Raw genomic sequence first — 23762 nt, forward strand, 5'->3', positions numbered from 1 at the left:
GTTCTGTCAGTATTTTGGCCATTCTCCGGTTTGTTAATGCCCCTCTTAAAATGGAGCAACAGAATTTATATTCCAGAGATGCTTGCTTTGTTTACAGAATAGTGGTGTTGTTAACCAATGACTTTTTTTTTTTCTTTTTTTGAGATGGAGTTTTGCTTTTGTTGCCCAGGCTGGAGTGCAATGGTGTGATCTCGGCTCACAGCAACCACTGCCTCCCGGGTTTAAGCGGTTCTCCTGCCTCAACCTCCTGAATAGCTGGGATTACAGGCATGTGCCACCATGCCTGGCTAATTTTGTATTTTTAGCAGAAATGGGGTTTCTCCATGTTGTTCAGGCTGGTCTCAAACTCCTGACCTCAGGTGATCTGCCCGCCTCAGCCTTCCAAAGTGCTGGGATTACAGGCATAAGCTACTGTGCCCAGCCTACCAATGACTTTTATTTATTAAAGCCACCCAAGTTGACAGCAGCTTATTTGGCAAATATGCCATTTTATTCGATTACTGTCAGCCTTTCCAATGGTTTTCTCATAGGCTCTGTTGAGCCAACTTTTTCCTTTATTTCATGCGGGTGGTTTGTTTGCTGAAGTTAAGAAGAAACCTTCTTCTACTCCCTCCAGTCTAGAATGTAGATATGTGTAGTAACAATGTGTGGTGCCCTGAAAAAGACATGCACTTTGGAGTGAGACGTTCCTATATTCAAAGACTATATAGTTCTGCTATTGTGTGTCTTTGCTTGATTTGCTCAGCATCATTTTCCACATTTAATGTCTTCAGGAAACTGGCTACTTAAAATGGTAAAAGTTGCATTCACTGTCTAAATTCTTTTAAAGTTTTTTTTTTTGTTGTTAAATTTAAAATACACATTTCATGGACTTTATCTAAAATGTCAGTATTTGGAAGGAGTTTAACATACAGTTGAAGCAAATTTTAATTAAAGTATATAAAATATATGCTTTTCTGGCTTTCCTGGATGATGTAGACCAATAAATGTCATTGCCGGTTTTCTTTATAAATATTATAAAATTATTTACATACTTATAGTAAATGAAAGATCAATTTTAAGGTCTGGATAAACGTGAGCTAAACATAACCATTTTTTAATATGAAGAAACAAAACCATCTTTCTTCATGGCTAAAATAAACAGAAGCCTTTTTAAATGTCTTAATTTTTTATTTAAAAAGAATCTGGAATGGTCACAACAGAATGGCAGAATTAAAATACCATCATAGCTGTGATTGCTTAATTTTGTAACTTGAATTTGCTGTCATCTTGTAGATTTGCCAGTCTCTCTTGTAGGAAGTCTCATGTTTTTTAAAAAAAGCATATAATTTTTCAGAATAATTTTTAATTAACTCCTTGTAAGTCAAATGGTAATCTGTAAAAAATAATTTCACAAAAGACTTTATGTGTTAAAAAAATTCATAATTTCCTCAAAATTTAAAATAACCCCACATTTTAGCCAAATCTCTTTGCAGCCTCTATTTTGTTTTTGTTATAGGATTAACTTCACCAAATGCTCTTTTCCTACATTACCAGTTTATGAGCTGCTTATACTGTCTTAGAATTTTGAGTATACAGGAAGAACTATTTTAAGAATAGTAAAACATCATCAGTATAAGGAATATCACTAATGATCATATGCACCTATCCATACTATAGTTCTTGTAGCAATAATGAATTGACGATATTTCAAAATATCACACTGTGATAAACAAGGATGTCTGATCTCAGAAGATAACACACGACAGACTCAATGCTCTACCATAAATCATTTTGAATTTGTGTACCTTGTCAGATATCTTCGGGATGTTTTTCCATCTGCTATCAGTATATTGTCTTCAGGTGCTTTCAAGTATATTTGAATATAATATTAATCCTCTGACTTATAGACATTAATTAAAGTGATAGGGCCAACCTTTTGCTGTCCTATTTTATTTAATATGACAATCTCATCAATATGAGGAAATACAGAAATAAAAGACACATTCCTTTACATTATTATAGAGATTGTCAACGTCAATTTTTCGTTAAGAAATGAAATAATTTTTATTCCCGGGCAAGATGGCCGAAAGAAATAGCTCCCATCTGTAGCTCCCAGTGAGACCAACACAGAAGGTGGATGATTTCTGCATTTCCAACTGAGGTGCCTGGCTCATCTCTTTGGGACTGGTTAGACAGTGGGTGCAGCCCACAGAGGGTGAGCCGAAGCAGGGTGGGGTGTTGCCTCACAGGGAAGTGCAAGGGATTGGGAAACTCCTCCCCTGGCCAAGGAAAGCCATGAGAGACTGTGCCACGAGGGATGGAGTTACCAGGCCCAGACACTATGCTTTCCCCATGGTCTTTGTAACCCACAGTCCAGGAGATTCCCTCGGGTGTCCGCATTACCAGAGCCCTGGGTTTCAAGCACAAAGCTGGATGACTGTATGAGCAGACACTGAGCTAGCTGCAGGAGGTTTTTTTCATACCCCAGTGGTGCCTGCAACACTAGTTAGGCAGAACTGTTCACTCCCCTGAAGAGGAAAGTGAAGCCAGGGAGCCAAGTGGTGTTGCTCAGTGGATCCCACCCCACAGAGCCCAATAAGCTAAGACTCACTGGCTTGAAATTCTTGCTGCCAGCACAGCAGTGTGAAGTTGACCTGGGACACTCAAGCTTGGTGGTAGGACGGTCATCCGCCATTACTGAGGCTTGAGTAGGCAGTTTTCCCTTCACAGTATAAACAAAGCCACCGGAGAATTCAGATAGGGCAGAGCCCATCCTAGCTCAGCAAAATCGCTGTAGCCAGACTGCCTCTCTAGATTCCTCCTCTCTGGGCACAGGATCTCTGAAAGAAAGGTAGCACCCCAGGCAGGAGCTTATGGATAAAACTCCCATCTCCCTGGGACAGAGGACCTGGGGCAAGGGGTGGCTGTGGGTGCAGCCTCAGTCGACTTAAACGTTCCTGCCTGCCGACTCTAAAGAGAGAAGTGGATCTACCAGCACAGTGCTTGAGCTCTGCTAAGGGACAGACTGCTTCCTCAAGTGGGTCCCTGACCCCAGGTCTCCTGATGGGGAAATACCTCCCAGCAGGGGTCGACAGACACCTCATACAGGAGAGCTCCAGCTGGCATCTGACAGGTGCCCCTCTCAGATGAAGCTTCCAGAGGAAGTAACAGGGAGCAATCTTTGCTGTTTTGCAGCCTCCACTGGTGATACTCAGGCAAACAGGGTCTGGAGTGGAACTCCAGCAAACTCCAGCAGACCTGAAGACGAGGAGCCTGACTGTTAGAAAGAAAACCCACAAGCAGGAAGCGATAGCGTCAACATCGACAAAAAGGATGACCACTCAAAAATCCCATCTCAAAGACAAAAGTTTGACAAATCCACGAAGTTGAGGAAAAACCAGCACAAAAAGGCCGAAAATTCCAAAAACTAGAAGCCTCTTCTTCTCCAAAGAATCACAACTCCTCACCAGCAAGGGAAGAAAGCTGGACAGAGAATGAGTTTGATGAACTGACAGAAGTATACTTCAAAACGTGGGTAATAACAAACTCCTCTGAGCTAAAGGAGCATGTTCTAACTCAATGCAAGGAAGCTAAGAACCTTGATAAAAGGTTACAGGAACTACTAACTAGAATAACCAGTTTAGAGAAGAACATAAATGACCTGATGGAACTGAAAAACACAGCGTGAGAACTTTGTGAAACATACACAGGTATCAATAGCCAAATCAAGAAGAAGAAAGGATATTAGAGATTGAAGATCAACTTAATTAAATAAAGCATGAAGACAAGATTAGAGAAAAAATTATGAAAAGGAATGAACAAAGCCTCCAATAAACATGGGACTATGTGTAGAAACAAACCCTATATTTGATTGGTGTACCTGAAAGTGAAGGGGAGAATGCAACCAAGTGGGAAAACACACATCAGGATATTATCCAGGAGAACATCCCCAACCTAATAAGATAGACCAACATTCAAATTCAGGAAATACAGAGAACACCACAAAGATACCCTTGACAAGAGCAACCTCAAGACATATATCATCAGATTCACCAAGTTTTAAATGAAGGAAAAATGTTAAGGGCAGCCAGAGAGAAAGGTCAAGTTACCCACAAAGAGAAGCCCATCAGACTAACAGCAGATCTCTTTGCAGAAGCCCTACAAGCCAGAAGAGCGTGGAGGTCACAATTCAACTTTCTTAAAGAAAAGAACTTTCAACCCAGAATTTCATATCCAGTCAAACTAAGCTTCACAAGTGAAGGAGAAATAAAACCCTTTTACAGACAAGCAAATGCTGAGGGATTTTGTCATTACCAGGCCTGCTTTACAAGAGCTCCTGAAGGAAGCACTAAATATGGAAAGGACAAACCACTACTGGAAACTGCAAAAACATATGAAAATGTAAAGACCATCAACACTATGAAGTCACTGCATCAACTAATGGCAAAATAACCAGCTAGCATCATACTGACAGGATCAAATTCACCCATAACAATATTAACCTTAAATGCAATCTGGCTAAATGCCCCAATTAAAAGACTCAGACTGGCAAATTGGATAAAGAGTCAAGATCCATCGGTATGCTGTATCTAGGAGACCTCTCTCACATGCAAAGACATACATAGGCTCAAAATAAAGATTTGGAGGAAGATTTACCAAGCAAATGGAAAGCAAAACCAAAAAAGCAGGGGTTGCAATCTTCATCTCTGATAAAACAGACTTAAACCAACAAAAATTAAAAAAAGAAAAAAAGAAGGACATTACATAATGGTAAAGGAATCAATGCAATAAGAAGAGTTAACTATCCTAAATATATATGCACCTAATAGAGGAGCACCTGGATTCGCTAACTACCCTAAATATATATGCACCTAATAGAGGAGCACCCGGATTCATAAAGCAAGTTCTTGGAGACTTACAAGGAGACTTAGTCTCCCACACAATAATGACGGCAGACTTTAACACCCCACTGTCAATATTAGACAGATCAATGAGACAGAAAATTAACAAGGATATTCAGGACTTGAACTTAGCTCTGGACCAAGTGGACCTGATAGACATCTACAGAACTCTCCACCCCAAATCAACAGAATATACACTCTTCTCAGCACCACATCACATTTATTCTAAAGCTGACCACATAATTGGAAGTAAAACACTCCTCAGAAAATGCAAAAGAACAAAAATTGTAACAGTCTCTCAGACCACAGTGCAATCAAATTAGAACTCAGGATTAAGAAACTCACTCAAAACTGCACAACTCGGCCGGGCGCGGTGGCTCAAGCCTGTAATCCCAGCACTTTGGGAGGCCGAGACGGGCGGATCACTAGGTCAGGAGATCGAGACCATCCTGGCTAACACGGTGAAACCCCGTCTCTATTAAGAAATACAAAAAAAACTAGCCGGGCGAGGTGGCGGGCGCCTGTAGTCCCAGCTACTCGGGAGGCTGAGGCCGGAGAATGGCGTGAACCCGGGAGGCGGAGCTTGCAGTGAGCTGAGATCCGGCCACTGCACTCCAGCCTGGGTGACAGAGAGAGACTCCGTCTCAAAAAAAAAAAAAAAAAAAAAAAAAAAAAACAAAAAAACTGCACAACTACATGGAAACTGGACAACGTGCTCCTGAATGACTAGGGGTAAATAATGAAATGAAGTCAGAAATAAATAAGTTCTTTGAAATCAATGAGAACAAAGACAAAACTTACCAGTATCTCTGGGACACAGCTAAAGCAGTGTTTATAGGGAAATTTATGGCACTAAATCCCCATAGGAGAAAGTGGGAAAGATCTAAAATCAACACCCTAACATCACAATTAAAATATCTGGAGAAGCAAGAGCAAACAAATTCAAAAACTAGCAGAAGGCAAGAAATAACTAAGATCAGAGCATAACTGAAGAAGATAGAGATATGAAAACCCTTCAAAAAATCAATGAATCTAAGAGCTGTTTTTTTTAAAAGATTAACAAAATAGATAGACTGCTAGCCAGACTAATAAAGAAGAAAAGAGAGAAGAATCAAATAGACACAATAAAAAAATGATAAAGGGGATATCACTCATGATCTTACAGAAATACAAACTATCATCAGAAAACACTATAAATACCTCTATGCAAATAAACCAGAAAATGTAGAAAAAAATGGACACATTCCTGGACACATGCACCCTCCCAAAACTAAACCAGGAGGAGTTGGATCCCTGAATAGAACAATAACAAATTCCGAAATTGAGGCAATAATTAAGAGCCTACCATCCAAAAAAAGCCCACAAGACCAGATGGATTCACAGGCAAATTCTACCAGAGGTACAAAGAGGAGCTGGTATTATTCCTTCTAAAACTATTCCAAACAACAGAAGAAGAGGGACTCCTCCCTAACTCTTTTTATGAGGCCAGCATCATTCTGATAGCAAAACCTGGCAGAGACACAACAGCAAAAAAAGAAAATTTCAATCCAATATCCCTGATGAACATTGATATGAAAATCTTCAACAAAATACTGGCAAACTGAATCCAGCAGCACATTAAAAAGCTTATACACCATGATCAAGTTAGCTTCATCCCTGGGATGCAAGGTTGGTTCAACATACGCAAATCAGTAAATGTGATCTATCGCATAAACAGAATTACAACAACCACATGATTATCTCAATAGATGCAGAAAAGGCCTTCAATAAAATTCAACACCCCTTCATGCTAAAAACACTCAATAAATAAGGTATTGATGGAATGTATCTCAAAGTAATAAGAGCTATTTATGACAAACCCACAGCCAGTATCATCACGGATGGGCAAAAGCTGGAAGCATTCCCTTTGAAAATCGACACAAGACAAAAATGACCTCTCTCCCCACTCCTATTCAACATAGTATCGGAAGTTCTGGCCAGGACCATCATGACAGAGAAAGAAATAAAGGGTATTCAAATAGGAAGAGAGAAAGTCAGATTGTCTTTGCTTGCAGATGACATGATTGTATATTTAGAAAACCCCATCATCTCAGCCCAAAAACTCCTGATAAGCAATGTCAGTGAAGTCTCAGTATACAAAATAATGTGCAAAAATAACAAGCATTCCTATACAACAGTAATAGACGGAGAGCCAAATCATGAGTGCTTGCTACAAAGATAATAAAATACATAGGAATACAACTTACAAGCAATGTGAAGGACCACTTCAAGGAGAACTACAAGCCACTGCTCAAGGAAATAAGAGAGGACACAAACAAATGGAAAAACATTCCATGCTCATGGATAGGAGGAATCAATATCATGACAATGGCCATACTGCCCAAAGTAATTTATAGATTCAATGCTATCCCCATCAAGGTACCATTGACTTTCTTCACAGAATTAGAAAAAGCTATTTTAAATTTAATATGGAACCAAAAAGAGCCCGTATAGCCAAGACAATCCTAAGCAAAAAGAATAAAGCTGGAGGCATCACACTACCTGACTTCAAATTATACTACATGGCTACAGTAACCAAAACAGCGTGGTACTGGTACCAAAACAGATATGTAGGCCAATGGAACAGAACGGAGTCCTCAGAAATAATACCACACATCTACAACCATCTGATCTTTGACAAACCTGACAAAAACAAGCAATGGGGAAAGGATTCCCTATTTAATGAATGGTGTTGAGAAAACCGGCTAGCTATATGCAGAGAACTGAAACTGGATCCTTTCCTTTCACCTTATACAAAAATTAACTCAAGATACATTAAAGATTTAAATGTAAGACCTAAAACCATAAACACTCTAGATGAAAACCTAGGCAGTACCATTCAGGACATAGGCACGGGCAAAGACTTCATGACTAAATCACCGAAAGCAATGGCAACACAAGCCGAAATTGACAAATGTGAACTAATTAAACTAAAGAGTTTCTGCACATCAAAAGAAACTATCATCAGAGTGAACAGGCAACCTACAGAATGGGAGAAAATTTTTGCAAACTTTCCATCTGACAAAGGGCTAATATCCAGAATTTAGAAGGAACTTAAACAAATTTGCAAGAAAAAAAAAAATCAAAAAGTGGTTGAAGGATGTGAACAGACACTTCTTTTTTTTTTTTTTTTTTTTTTTTTTTGAGACGGAGTCTCGCTCTGCCGCCCAGGCTGGAGTGCAGTGGCCGGATCTCAGCTCACTGCAAGCTCCGCCTCCCGGGTTCACGCCATTCTCCTGCCTCAGCCTCCTGAGTAGCTGGGACTACAGGCGCCCGCCACCGCGCTCGGCTAGTTTTTTGTATTTTTTAGTAGAGACGGGGTTTCACCGTGTTAGCCAGGATGGTCTCGATCTCCTGACCTTGTGATCCGCCCATCTCGGCCTCCCAAAGTGCTGGGATTACAGGCTTGAGCCACCGCGCCCGGCAAACAGACACTTCTCAAAAGAAGACACTTATGTGGCCAAGAAACATAGGAAAAAACTTATCATCACTGATCATTAGAGAAATGCAAATAAAAACCACAATGACACACCATCTCATGCCGTTAGAATGATGATCATTAAAAAGTCAGGAAACAACAGATGCTAGAGAGGATGTGGAGAAATAGGAATGCTTTTACACTGTTGGTTGGAGTGTAAATTACTTCAACCTTTGTTGAAGACAGTATGACTCTTCCTCAAGGACCTACAGCTAGAAATACCATTTGATCCAGCAATCCCATTACTGAGTATATACTCAAATGATTTTAAATCATTCTACTATAAAGACACATGCACACGTATGTTTATTGCAGCACTGTTCACAATAGCAAAGACTTGGAACCAACCCAAATGCCCATCAAGGAGAGATTGGATAAAGAAAATGTGGCACATATACACCACCGAATACTATGAAGCCATAAAAAAGAATGAGTTCATGTCCTTTGCAGGGAAATGGATGAAGCTGTAAACCATCATTCTCAGCAAACTAACACAGGAACAGAAAACCAGACACTATATTCTCATTCATAAGTGGGAGATGAACAATGAGAACATATGGGCACAGGGAGGGGATCATCACACACTGGGGCCTGTCGGGGGTGGGGGTCAAGGGGAGGGATAGCATTAGGAAAAATACCTAATGTAGATGATGGGTTGATGGGTGCAGCAAACCACCATGGCACATATATACCTATGTAATAAACTGCACATTATGCGCATGTATCCCAAAATTTAAGTAAAATAAAAATAAAAAAGGGAAAAAAAGAAATTAAACCGTTTTTAAATTTAATCTATCTCAGGTAAGTAAAGAATAATTGTATTCTAAAAATATGATAGCAAATATAATTTCTAAACGTAAATTCATGTTAAATGTGAAATAGCATTTTTTTTTCAGGTAGAGATTTATAAAGCAGAAATGTTATTGCTTTTACAGATAGTTAAGAAAAATATAAATTAAAGTGCCTAAAGTAACAAGTATACTTATGAATCTCACTACAGGTTATTAATATGTTGGTATGTAAATTTTCTTTCAGATATGTAGCAATATATTCGAACACACAGGTTATTTTTATAAGAATGGGTTCATGTTGTACATGTTGCTTTTTCATCTGCTATGAAGTGCTTTTTATGCCTTGAATGAGAGATATGCTTCCTCCATTTTATCTCATCATATTCCTTTTATTTGAATGTACCATAATTCATGTACCCAATTTTATTATTGCAGGGAATTTTGGTTGTTTCTAGTTTTATTTTCTTTTTATAAATTATATTGCTGTCATCATTAGTATACATATGTCTTTATGAACTTGTTTGATTATCTCCCATGTATGAATTCCAAAATAAAATTGCCTGGTGAATGAGAAGGTATTTTGGGAACCTCCTCATATAGATTTAGAATAATATTATTTTTCCATTTTATTCCACCATCTTCTTATCCAAGCATCACCCTGAAATCAAGGCACTTTAAAATTATTACTTTCTTTTTTAATTTATGTATCAACTTTTATTATAAGTTCCAGGGTACATGTGCGGGATGTGCAGGTTTGTTACGTGGTAAACATGTGCCATAGTGCTTTGCTGCACTGATCAATCCATCACCTAGGTATTAAGCCCAGCACCCATTAGTTGTTCTTCCTGATGCCCTCCCCAACTTTTCCCCACCCTGACAGGCCCCAGTGTGTGTTGTTTTCCTCCATGTATCCATGTGTTCTCATTGTTCAGTTCCCACTTATAAGAAAGAACATGCTGCGTTTGGTTTTCTGTTCTTGTGTTAGTTTGCTGAGGATAATGGCTTTCATTATCTCCATCCATGTTCTGCAAAGGACACGATCTCGTTCCTTTTTAAGGCTGCATAGTATTCCATGGTGTATATGTACCATATTTTCTTAATCAAGTCTATCGTTGGTGGGCATTTGGGTTGATTCCACGTCTTTGCTATTGTGAATATTGCTGCAATGAACATACGTGTGCGTGCATTTTTATAATAGAAGAATTTATATTCCTTTGGGTATATACCCAGTAATGGAATTGCTGGGTCAAATGATATTTCTGGTTCTAAATCTTTGAGGTAGTGCCACAATGTGTTCCACATGAATGAACTAATTTACATTTCCACCAACAGTGTATAAGGGTTTTTCTCCACAACCTTGCCAGCATCTGTTGTTTCTTGACTTTTTAATAATCACCATTCTGAGTGGCATGAAATGGCATCTCATTGTGGTTTTTATTTGCATTTCTCTAATGATCAGTGATGTTGAGCTTCTCATGTATTTACTGGTTGCATGAATGTCTTCTTTTGAGAAGTGTCCATCCATATCCTTTGCCCACTTTTAAGTGGAGTCGTTTGGTTTTTTTTTTTTTTTTTTTGCTTGTAAATTTGTTTAAGTTCCTTGTAGACTCTGGATATTAGACCCTTGTCAGATGGCTAGATTGCAAAAATTTTCTCCCATTCTGTAGGTTGTCTGTTCACTCTGATGATAGCTTCTTTTGCTGTGCAGAAGATCTTTAGTTTATTTAGATCCCATTTATCAAGTTTTCCATTTGTTGCAATTGCTTTTGGAGTTTTCATCATGAATTCTTTGCCACGCATATGTCCTGAATGGTATTGTCTAGATTTTCTTCTAGGGTTTTTATAGTTATGGGTTTTACATTTAAATCTTTAATCCATCTTGCTTTAATCTTTGTATAAGGTGTAAGGAAGGGGTCAGGTTTCAGTTTTCTGCATATGGCTAGCCAGTTCTTCCAGCACTATTTATTAAACAGGGAATCCTTTCTCCATTGCTTGTTTTTGTCAGGTTTGTCAAAGATGAGATGGTTGTAGATGTGCGGTCTTATTTCTGAGTTCTCTATTCTGTTCCATTGGTCAATGTGTCTGCTTTTGTACCAGTACCATGGTGTTTTGGATACTGCAGCCTTGTAGCATTGACGTCAGATAGTGTGATGCCTCCAGTTTTTTCTTTTCACTTAGGATTGTCTTGGTTATATGGGCTCTGTTTTAGTTCCATATGATTTTTAAAACAGTTTTTTTTTCTAATTCTCTGAAGAATGTCAGTGGTAGTTTAATGGGAATAGCATTGAATCTACAAATTACTTTGGGCAGTATGGCCATTTTCACAATATTGATTCTTCCCATCCATGAGCATGGAATGTTTTTCCATTTGTTTGTGTCCTCTCTGATTTCATTGAGGACTGGTTTGTAGTTCTCCTTGAAGAAGTCCTTCACATACCTTGTTAGCTGTATTCTTAGGTGTATTATTCTCTTCTTAGCAATTGTGAATGGGAGTCCATTCATGATTTGGCTCTCTGCATGCCTGTTGTTGGTGTACAGGAATGCTAGCAAATTTTGCATATTGATTTTGTATCCTGAGACTTTGTTGAAGTTGCTTATCAGCTTAAGAATATTGGCAGCTGAGATGGTAGGATTGTCTAGATATAGAATTATGTCATCTGCAATAAAAGACAAATTGACTTCCTCTCTTCCTATTTAAAAACCTGTTATTTCTTTATGCTGCCTGATTGCCCTGGCCAGAACTTCCAATGCTATTTTGAATAAGAGTGGAGAGAGAGGGCATTCTTGCCTTGTGCTGGTTTTTAAGGGGAATGCTTTCAGTTTTTGCCCATTCAATATGATATTGGTTATGGGTTTATCATATGTGGCTCTTATAATTTTGAGTATGTTACTTCAATATCTAGTATATAGAGAATTTTTAACATGAAGAATGTTGAATTTTATCGAAGGCCTTTTCTATATCTATTGAGAAAATCATGTAGTTTTTGTCTTTAGTTCTGTTTACATGATGAATTACATTTATTGATTTGTGTATGTTGAACCAACCTTGCATCCCACTAATGAAGCCAAGTTTATCATAGTGGATAAGCTTTTTGATGTGCTGCTGGATTTGGTTTGCCAGTATTTTATTGAGGATTCTTGTATCCATATTCATCAGGGATATTGGCCTGAAGTCTTCCTTTCTTGTTGTATCTCTGCCAGATTTTGGTATCAGGATGATACTGGCCTCATAAAATGAATTAGGAAAGATTCCCTCCTTTTCAATTGTTTGGAATAGTTTCAGGAGAAATGGTACCAGCTCCTCTTTGTACCTCTGGTACAATTCAGCTGTAAATCCATCTGGTCCTGGGCTGTTTTTGGTTGGTAGGTTAAACATGCCTACTTTCTTTAAGCTAGATTTATTCACATTATTTTTCTCAATATTAGGTATATGTCAATTGTGCATTTTGATTAGCAAATACAAATCAGAAATACACCAAAGTCAGTGAACAAATTTATCTCACAAAATCATGTGTTCCTTTCATCATTTGTATTACTTTTTTTTGTGTGTGTGTGTGTGTGTGTGTGTGGAATTCTACAGACAACCTTATTGAATATTTTAAAATTCCTCATTTCTATCACTTTATTCATTCTGAGCTATAGAGGCCATATAAGATGAGAAATTCCCTCTTTTCTCCCAGGATTCATTAAATAAAGAATAGATCATTTACTTAACTAGTTACAGTGAGCCTACTTAATTATTGATTACCTATTAAATGTCAGGATATTATTTTTAGAGGTTTTAATAAAAGAGAAACATGGTTTTGCTTATATCTCTCTCTCTTTCTCTCTATCCACAGGTACACAGATATATATTTATATTACCCACAGTTAATGATATTATATCCTCTTTTCCAACAGTAGCACTCATTTTTTTTTCTAATTTATGTACTTTCATTTTGTTTCTCCTTTTAAAATATGTAGTGAGGGAAGGATATAGTATTATCTCAGATGTGACAAATTCAAGGCAAATGTGATAACTCCTTCTTAGTATATCCATAGCAGGTATTATTAATAAGTTGTGCCATTTTTTTCCCCTTTTAAGTCAAGAGATAGCATCAAGATTCTTAGTACAGGGCTTCAGTGAACACCACCAATATTTTCTTCATTTCTCATTTTCTACTGAAAACAAATAGAACTGATGGGCCATTTAAAATAACAAAAATGTGTTAATAATAGGTTGTTGTAGCTCAAGGGATCACATTTATGGTTGCTTGATAAAATATAAAAGTCAATTAAGTAAACTTCAGATAAGCAACACGATGCTTTTTGTTTTTGGTTTTGTTTCTGGGTTTTTAATTTTGTTTTGTTCAAGTGTGTTCCAAATATTGTTTGTGGACATACTTATCCTAAAATTATTTGTATTTATCTAAATATTTTTATTTTAATTTCTCGGCTAAATTTGGCAAATCAAAGACTTTTTTTCCTGTATTTTAGAAAAATGGCCAGAAAAATATAAAATTATAATAACTATTAAAAGTTGTCCCATAAGTTTAATACATAATAAGAACAAAAATAAGCATCCAGAAGACATTGGATAACCCGAAGATCTGCAAGACTTGTTAAATAAGGTATTACTATATAAAAATAAAAGAATGATTTTAATAAAAGGAGTTACAGTTTTCTAAAAGACAACTTTCTAATATCTATCAGAATATAAAGTTTTGGACCATTTTTGAGTCACTATGTAGAATGCATGACAGGTATGTTTTTCTATGTGTGGATACAGTACACATATAATATACGTGTGTGCATATGTGGATGTCTGCAGTATCATATATGATGAAAATATAAGATATTTGATAAACCATTATATATAATAATCTCATGTTTGAGAAAATATATATTCATGTATGTGTATGAAAGATATCCCCAATTTTATTATATTTTATTGTATTTATCTTTGGGCAGCAGCATATGAATTATGTTCACTTTCTCTTGAATACCTTTAATTGTCTTTTATATTGACATTTATAATTAGAATGCCTGTAAAACTATGTTATTTTAACAACAGCAACAAAAATACTAGCTACTCAAATAATAGAGAAAAGAAAGTCATTGAGGTAAATTTTACCAATACTTAATCAAGCACTGTCCAAATGAGAATAACCTTGAGCCAACAGACTTTGTGTATTCCTGTTTTATTGATAATGCCTCTCTAGTTGTAATATGCATCCTGAGGACATCGTTGCTGATACTATTAAATACAAATTTTTATAAGTTTATTATCAGAATGAAGTAGTAGCTATAAAACGAAGTACTAAAATCAAAAAACACACTTGTCACTTACACAAAGGCAACCAGCTGTATAATAAGGTCAGAGAGAAGATAAAGATTCCATGGTATCTGAGAAATCTGAGTTTAAAACCTCAGCTGTTCTAATTTTTCAGATTGTGTGATTTTGGTTTAATTACTTAACCTTCATTAACATCAGTTTTTTCAACTACAAGTAAAACAGTAGCTACTTCATTGTTAAAATTCTGAATCGTAATAGGTACTGACAATGTTCACTTCACCAGTTTCTCATTACCTTTCTTATTCTGACTTATTTCTTCTCTGACTTCTCACCACTCCCAATGCTGGTGCCATCTCTTCTGTCATCGACCATCCCACTTTGACCATAAAAGGTGAAGAGTAAAGCAGAATGCACAAAGGGTTATGTCTTATTTGTTATCTTCCTTATGGAATATAGTATTCTATTCTATTTATAGCGGATGATCAGTGAATGTGTATTGATAAGACAACATTTTATTTAAACAATATTTGATTTAGGAGCAATAGAGAGGGCATTATTTAAATTTTAGGTTGTTGGTGATGTAGTCATTCAACTCCTTATTTTTAATCATTTTTAGGTGGATTATTACTTTTTTAATTGTTGTGAAAGAATGCTTTTTAAACACTACTTTACTTTGTCATAATTCCAGATCAGCATCTGATAAAATCTGGCACATGAGTCGACCTTTAAAAAGCCCATCAAACAGTGATTTACAATTTCCTCCTTCATAAAATGACTGATATCAATAATAATTTATTCTAACAATAAATTCCAGTCAGTGAAATGGAAGCCCTTCATACTCTGTGACATGATTAAGGAAAAATATTTGGTGGGGTTAGTTTCATCCCTTTATATTTAACCTCAGGGCATTTGTTATCTGTCATGTATGAAATAGAAATTAGTCATTCTCAGAGGAGGATTATATATAAACCTTGCAAAATGAAGATTATATAGGAACATAAAATATTAAAACGACAAAAATAATAGCAAGACATTTGTGGGCTATGAAATATTTTAAATTATTCTAAAGTACATTTTTCACTTTGTGTTTTCTATTTATAACAATAATTTTTAACGTATAGTTTGGAATGTTAACCAAATTGATTATCAAAAATGAAGAAAATAAAGAGCATAAATTGGAATATTTAAGCACGGTGGCTCACATCTGTAATCTCAGCACTTTGGGAGGCCAAGGTGGGTGGATCACCTGAGTTCAGGAGTTTGAGATCAGCCTGGCCAACGTGGTGAAACCCCGTCTCTACTAAAAATACAAAAACTAGCCAGGCGTGGTGGCAGGCTCCTGTAGTCCCAGCTACTTGGGAGGCTGAGGCGGGAGAATCGCTTGAACCCGGGAGGCGGAGGTTGCAGTGAGCAGAGATCGCGCCTTTGCACTGCAGCCTGGGCGACAAGAGCAAAACTCTGTCTAAAAAAAAAAAAAAAGAAAGAAGACGAATGACGAATGTTTCCTGTCAGAGGCAGGATCTCATCTGGGCCTTCACAACTTGAATGAAGACACGGAGGAGGAAATTGCAGGCTCAAGTAAAAAGGCAAGAATGAAGTAGAAGTTTTAGTGGAGTTTCAAGAGAAAGTTGCACTTTTGAAAAACAGCAGGGAATATCATTGAATAAGTAGACTGGAGCCAGTTTGCCTGCTGTTTTCTTTTTATTGGAATCTTATTAAAATATATTAAAGCAATTTTTATAAAAATAAAAATTCAAATATACTTCCCCTTCCTATTCTGGTAAGATTTCATCTCAAGGCTAGTTATCTCTAAGATGTTTGGCATTTCTGTTTGGTCTGTAATACATATATACAAAAGTAGGAAATGCAAAACAGATTTATTTTTTCTTATGCAAAATAGGACATAGCATGAATGACAATTGCCCTAGCTACCTCAAATTTTGTAATAATCCAAAAATTTCTATATTGCGTACCATAATTACTACCATAGTTTGAAATGGTTTTGTAATACATACACTGTCTTTGCCAAAAGGTTAAGAAATTAGACTTACACATAATTATCAGGAGCTATTTACCCCAACTGAACATAATTACTGAAATCACAAGAACACAGATTTGAAAGGAACCCCAACAGGTTATATAGTTCATGGTCCAATCTCTTCAAGGGCATACATTCAACCCACCACAATTTACCATTTTTTTTTTCCTTTTCTTAATCAAGTTAATCCATTTTTCTTACTTTAAGCAGGATTGTTTAAAACCTCTCCTGATGAAAAAATTCTGTTTAGTAAATAAAGCCCTCTGGAGAGAGAGAGAGATTCCGCAACAGCCCTTGGTATTTCGCTTTGGCTTGTGTTTAACAATATGCTTGCTACAAACATTTCTTCAGGATATCTAAGGTAATTCCCTCATGCTTCTTCCACCGAGGACTGTTTTCTCTAGTCTTGTGTGTTTCACTTACAGCAATGGAAGTATTACTTTATAGTTGCTATAATCTGTATTTAGGTGGGAAAGTATGGGTGATAGGAGCAAATCTTTTCCATCTGTAGTAAAAAGTGATGGGGGTGTATAGAGTGACATTATTGATATTATTCTTTTTGACCCCCAAAAGTTTCATGTAGTTTTAACCTATAAATCTTTCCTTAAAAATAAAAATATCCTTCTTCCCCAGTCAGCTTCTAGGGGACCCATACTCACCTAAGGTTGATCACATTTTGGTAGAGCTTATTTTTTTTCTCTGGGTCATAATCCAAGCTCTTACATTTTCCCTAAATTATTCCCATCATCATCATTATATTATTCTGTTTTCAGGGCCTTCATTCCCACACTGTCTGCTAAGTAAGGGGTTTAAAAAAAATCTCATGTGAATTGAAAGTCATCTGTAGTGTAAACTGTACAATTTGTATGTTTACATTTTAGAACTATTTGGAGGAATCAAATCTCAAACTAAGGATAACAGTGGTAGTAATTTCAGGCCCCCTGTTGAAAGATAAGGTATAAAGGTGCCCCAGAAGCCCATTGAACGGTGCTGGACACAGAGAAAATGCCCTATTCTATTAGCTATTGTTATTAGTTATGATGAAGATTGTGTTGGTGGTGGTATTGTTTAAATATGTTAGAGAAGGAGTTGTATCTTACTTGCTGTCTTTCTCCTGGAGTATAGTGCTCTGCTGTATTTAGAGTGGATGATCAGTGAGTGTGTATTAATAACACAATATTTTATTTAAGAGCAATGGATAGGACGTTATTTAAATTTTTAGATTGTTGGTGAACTAGTCATTCAAACTATTTATTAATCTTTTAATTCTTCATTGGGCATTCATCGTTGCACATCCCTGTCATCCTTTGGAAGTAGCTTGGCTTTTTGGCTTGTTTTGGCCAATGTAATGAAGCCAGAATTGATAAATGACACTTGTGCACAGAAACTGTGAACTTCGAGACTGAGAGTGTAATTTGTCACGTTTTCTTTTCCTGCCTCAGTAGTCATGAATGCACTTCCCAAGATGTAACTTCTGTCACCCTGGGTCCCAAGGCTGCTTGCTAAGCAGGATCTCATTTGAACACCTACTTCGGATATGCAAACTGGGTTAGAAATAAAAGTCTGTCATTTTAAGCTACTAAGATTTTGGGGGTTTCTTTTTTATTGTGGCATAACCTGGCCTCTCTTGACTGATAACTGGCAACATGAGTATTTGTGAAGAAAATATTTTTGCTGCTAGACATGACTAAGCAAACTATTTTCTATGCACACAAATAAATTATGTTCAGGTGTCACTCCACATAACTGATTGTGCCATGCCAACTTTCTCTAAAGTAAATGTGGTGAAATCCTTTCCTTACAAGGAAGAAACACAGCATCTGCTATATTTGAATGGGAAAACTACTTCTGGCTGGCTGTCCATAGTGCTGAATGGGGAATAAAATCTGTCTGGCTGCTTATGTCCTGAATTTTGGCACTGAGGCAAAATGTGAGCAGCTCAATTTACCTATGTTATTGTATCCAGAATTCCCTCTTCTCCCATCTTAGGCATTAAAAGTACGCAGTGCAATGACTTATCTTTCAACAGGTGCAATTGTTAATTACTTGAGATTTTCAGAGACAAACAGAGAAAATCTCTCTCTTAGTAACATCAAGAAAGACTGAAGGGTGGAGAAAATAATTCTCGCTTCCATTTTTCAACCTCACGTACCTGATACTCCAATTAGAAACTCAGTGATATTTTTGAGATTTTATTTTTCTGCTTTTATGTATGAATATTGTTTTGTGTTTTCAGTGCTTTAAGAGATGCTACATCTTTAGAAGTCATTTTTTTTTTGGTAATTTTTTGGTAAATAATTATAAAGAAATGTACATTTTTTACTTTTTAATGGGGATGAGTAGGAAACTAAGATGAAAATATGTAGTTTCAGTGGAAAATAAGAGAGATACATAAAAATCATTTTATTTTAAAGAACTGCCTCAAAATTTGTTTATGTCATCCCCAAAGTGCTGTTTTAAGTTTTTGTTTTACATTAATTTTACTGTCTTGTTATTAGGAATAAGATATGATCAAAACAATTGAAATGTGGATCAAAAATACTGATAATCTTAATTCAAAAGCTTTTTTAATCATACTAATATGAATTATTTTTAAGCCTGAAATCTGGTTTTAGATTATATTAGAGTAGGCCCATTTCTTTATGCAGATGGTAGATAAGGCTCCTTGTTAGTTCAATTTTAGATGAAATGAGTAAAGAAAGAGCACTTTCTGAAAACAGTAGTCATTTCATATTGTTTTGTGGTTTACAGTGCTCCATTAAAAACACATGACATTGTTAGGCCTATTTTAGGCAGTCATACAGTCTGATTCACAAGGAAGAATTGATAATTCCTTCCATGTTTTACTTCTGTATATTTTTAGATTTTGTTTTCTGTATGTCATTTTCTTACTGACAGGAGGATGAAGAGAAAGGCAGGATGGGTTAAATGGATTCATTAAAATACACAAAAAGGCAGGGTCTCCATTGTTTTCAGACTATAGAGTAGTTGTAATAGGATGCTTTTTCAAATATGAATAGAAATTATTTTCATAAAATATCTACTATATCTCAATGCTTCTGTTGCACCATCTCCAATCTCCCCAATGTCTTCATATCCTTATTTGTATTTCACATACAAGCTAAAAAATTTCCATTATTTAAATGTATTTAAAATTAAAATCATATAACTAGCAAATGACAAAACTGAATTCAAATTCAGTGTCTGTACTGGCTGAATCATGGATATGAGTTTTGAAAGGTTATTCCTACTTTATATATCAAACCCTTTTCCAATGGTAGAGAGGTTAGTTTTCTGAATGAAATATTAACTGTTATAAAATGTGTGTGTTAAGGATGAAGAGATCTTATTGGAGAATTGCTATATAAACTCCAAAGCAAAGTTTCCAATGGGCTTTTTTCCAAGGGCTAGTGTGTGCTTGTCCCAGAAATAGACATGTATATTTTTTACCCACCCCTAGTGACACTAGAATACTCTGTTCTTTAAAATCTAGGGCTAAATTAGGCAAGGAAGGTTCAAACTGGACAAACCTACAATTATCAAAATCTCCTCTTAGAGCTTTAAGAAGGCAGTCGGGACTCAGCAGGTATTTTTATTTGCTTATTTCTCTCATTAATTGAAAACACAATCAAATTCTGGCTGTGTGACCTTGGGTATTTTGCTACCTAAGTTTCAGTTCTTCATTTGTAAAATACACCTATTTTTTCATAGGATTGTTCTTTGGATTTATTTAAGTATCATATTTAAAGTTTTTATCACAGTGCCTGCCATAGTATGACCTTAAAACTGTATTTACTGAGAGCATGGGAGCATACATTTAAGAAAGGAATTGTATTATTACCATTACAGGTTCCAAGGATATAACAGAGAATAAAACAGACAAATTTGCTGCCCTAATTAAGCTTATAGTCGGGTAGGAGAAGATATTATATATTCTATTGGTTGAGTGGTACTCTGAATATAAATAAATAATAAATAAAACAGATTAAGGGGGATAGAGTGTTCCAGGGATTCTTTTTTACATAGGGTGATGAATGAGTCTCTGATAAAGTGATATGTGAGTAGAGAACTACAGGAAATTTGGAAACCTGGAAGGAAAACATTGTGGACAGAGAGACTGACTGGTGCAAAGGTATTGACATTAGAATACCTTCTGTGAATTCTAACAGTGGAGGGAGCGGGGAGGACAGTGGGAGATGAAAGCAGCAAGACAGTTGGGGAGCTGATCACATGGGCCTTGGCTGCCATGCTGAAGGTAAGACACAAGCTGTATGATGGAAAGCCATTAAAGAGTTTTGAAGTGAGGAATGACTTGCTCTGACTCTCAGACTGAGAAGATCAGAATCCTGGTTGGCAGATGATAGATTTTACGGGTAACGCTTGAAACAGGGAAATAAATCTGTAGGGAATTTTAATAGTTTAGGTAGAACATGATGGTTGCTTGAATGAGTGATATTGATGAAGGAAGAAAGAAAATATATTATGGATATTAAAGGTAGAACTGACAGAATTTGCCAATAGATTCTTGTAGGATATGGGAGGTAGAGAGGTACCAAGGATGCTTCCAAGTGTTTTGGCCTGAACAGCTGGAAGATTGGAGTTGTCACTTCCTGATGGGGAAGGCTGCCGGAAAGGAGCAAGCATGAATATGAAGAGAAATGAGTAGTAGCTAGACGAGGACCTAAGTTCAAGGGCAGTAATAATTAAAGATGAGTGACATATAGCATAATATATATCACCCATCTGGATGTGAGATATATACTATATATGGAGTGATCTGGGGTGAGGAAAAAATTGATGATGCAAAAGAGGGGCTGATGTCCTTGAGTAGGTAAGAGATGGGATTTATTGAAGCAGAGCAGAGGCTGAGCTGCCATAGAGATGCAGAGGGACAGCAGTGTGGAGGTAATTGATACAGGTTGTTAAGTATTTGCCTAAAATTTGTCATTGAAAGTAATGGCAAACCCGCAATTACTTTTGCCCCAATCTAACAGATTTGATGGTGGTGGGGGAATTTGGAATTTCTCTTAAATATAAAGCAAGTTTCTCCATTGAAGGAGTGGAGGAAGAGAGAAGGTGTATATCAGTTTGTTAGGTCTGCCATAACAAAGTACCACGAAGGGGTTGATTAAAACAACTGAATTTAATTTTCTCACAATTCTGGAGGCTGTAAGCCTGAGATCTAGTTATCAGCAGGGTTAGTGTCTTCTGAGCCTTCTCACTTTTGCTTGTGGATGGCCTTCTCCCTGTGTCTTCATTCTTCATGTGGTCTTCCCTGTCTGTGTCCCCGCTGATCTCATTTTAACTTAATCACTTCTTTAGAGTCTCTATCTCCAAATATAGTCACTTTCTGAGGTATTGGGATTTAGGACTTCAACATATGGGTTTTATATTAATATTAATATTAAGAGGGACATACTTTAGCCCCTAACAAGGTATTTAAAATTCAAGGAAAGTAACATATTGCCTAGAATGGGCTAGGAAAATGTAAAATTGCAGAGCAGCATTTAGATTAATGTAGTAGACCATTCATAGTTGAAACATTTGTAATATCTATAAGATTAAAAAATTTAAGGGACAATTAAGTTTAAATTTTAATAACTCTATGTCGTTTAAATTAAATAATTTTTTTCCTGAAAATATACTCTGTATTCTAAGTAGTCCAGAAAATAAAATAGAAAATAATAGGAATGGCACTAGATTTACTCAGTATGCACACATATTCCAAGTATATTCATCAAGTGTTGTATATTCATTGTATCAGAAATTTACCTACAGAGGGTAAAAATTAGAAAACTAAGAAAGACAGAATAGATTGGTAGAGTGAGCTTTCTACCTCTTTTTCATTCTATGACCCTCAGACTAAAATCTAGTCTGCCAATCTGTAATACATTCTTATATTCTGTAATTAAAGTCTTGTGCTTTGTCTCAGGTATTTAAAACATTGTTTTCTCAATCTCTTTGTAGTTTATCTTTAAATTGATAGATAATATTTCCAGAAATATTTTGATTTTATTTTGCAGTTCATTGTACTGTATTTTGTTTAATTTCCTTTCCAAAGAGAGGGGAGTCTTTTTGGCTTTTTAGAAATCTTATTGTCCATAATTATTCAATATACAATATTTAATTTTATAAATGTAAGGTTTAAAATACATTAGAAAATAAAGTAAGCATTCAGTACATAATTTAAGTATGATTTTGAAGAATAATTTTGTTTAGTTAACTTAAAATATTTATTTTGTTTCAGATAAGAAAGTGATAAACAAGTTTTATGCATGATTGTTTTTAATGAGTTTTAAATAAACCAAATTTTAATTTATATGCGATATAGTTGATTTGGTAAATAAAATCTATCATTTTATTGTTAAATTCATCACCATTGATCACAATATATAGCTTGGGTAGGAGATTATGGTTGCTTGAATGAGAGTGGTATTGATTAATAGGGTAATTTTGTTAGCTACGCAAAGTACAATATTGATAATTTTCTAAAGCCCAAGATATTTATTTATATTTGGAAGAGTCTATCTCAATACAATATTAAAATAAGTTAAGTAGAAGTCTACCTAAAGTATTCACAAAATTTAGATGCCATCCAACTCAATCACTTTGTCTCTGAAAACATAGATTCTAAGCAAAAGTTTGAGAAAAGTACATACATGTATTTTTAAACATGTGTTTAAAGTAGACAGTGTGCCTGATCCATATCATAATTTTTTCTAGTAAATATGAACCTTTGTTGTTGTTAAGTAGAGTTTTTCTATTTAAATATCATCATTTAATGAAGCAGGGGACTGACATATACTCTTTCAATATAACCTTTTTTTTACTATTGATAGAGCATTTTTTGAACTTTATGGTTATCCTATGTGATAAAATATACAGTAGAGGTTAAAACATTATTTGAAATGTTTTTAAGAGAGGTGAAATGTGTGTGTAGGAAATACATTTTATATAACATTGTTTAAATTATCTTTCTCAATACTTAGCAATTTGTCAGAAGTTTCTCTACAATTTCTTGTTACGTTGAGATTTGTCAGATGGCTTTACTTTTGCTTCTTGACAAGAGTCCCTTGAATGAAATTCTATGCTGCAAGTTGTACCACAGTCTACTTTTTTTCTCCTATTTCTCAAACAATGAGACTTGGGATTTTACCAACTTTGAGTGTTTTAATATGCCCATAACCATTTTGGGTTATATACCAGTTGAAAATCTAATTAATTCTCCAGAAAAACACAAAACTTACATACACTAAAA

The 23762-nt window shown here is 35.9% G+C and overlaps 1 protein-coding gene across 3 annotated transcripts in view; it reads left to right on the forward strand.

The window, feature by feature from the left end:
- Positions 1–23762, forward strand: part of SEMA3E (semaphorin 3E) — a 296986-nt gene that overhangs the window by 16460 nt on the left and 256764 nt on the right. The gene's annotated exons all lie outside the window — the stretch shown is intronic.

The sequence above is a fragment of the Macaca fascicularis genome, chromosome 3, assembly GCF_037993035.2.
Source record: "Macaca fascicularis isolate 582-1 chromosome 3, T2T-MFA8v1.1".
NCBI classification, from domain to species: Eukaryota; Metazoa; Chordata; class Mammalia; order Primates; family Cercopithecidae; genus Macaca; species Macaca fascicularis.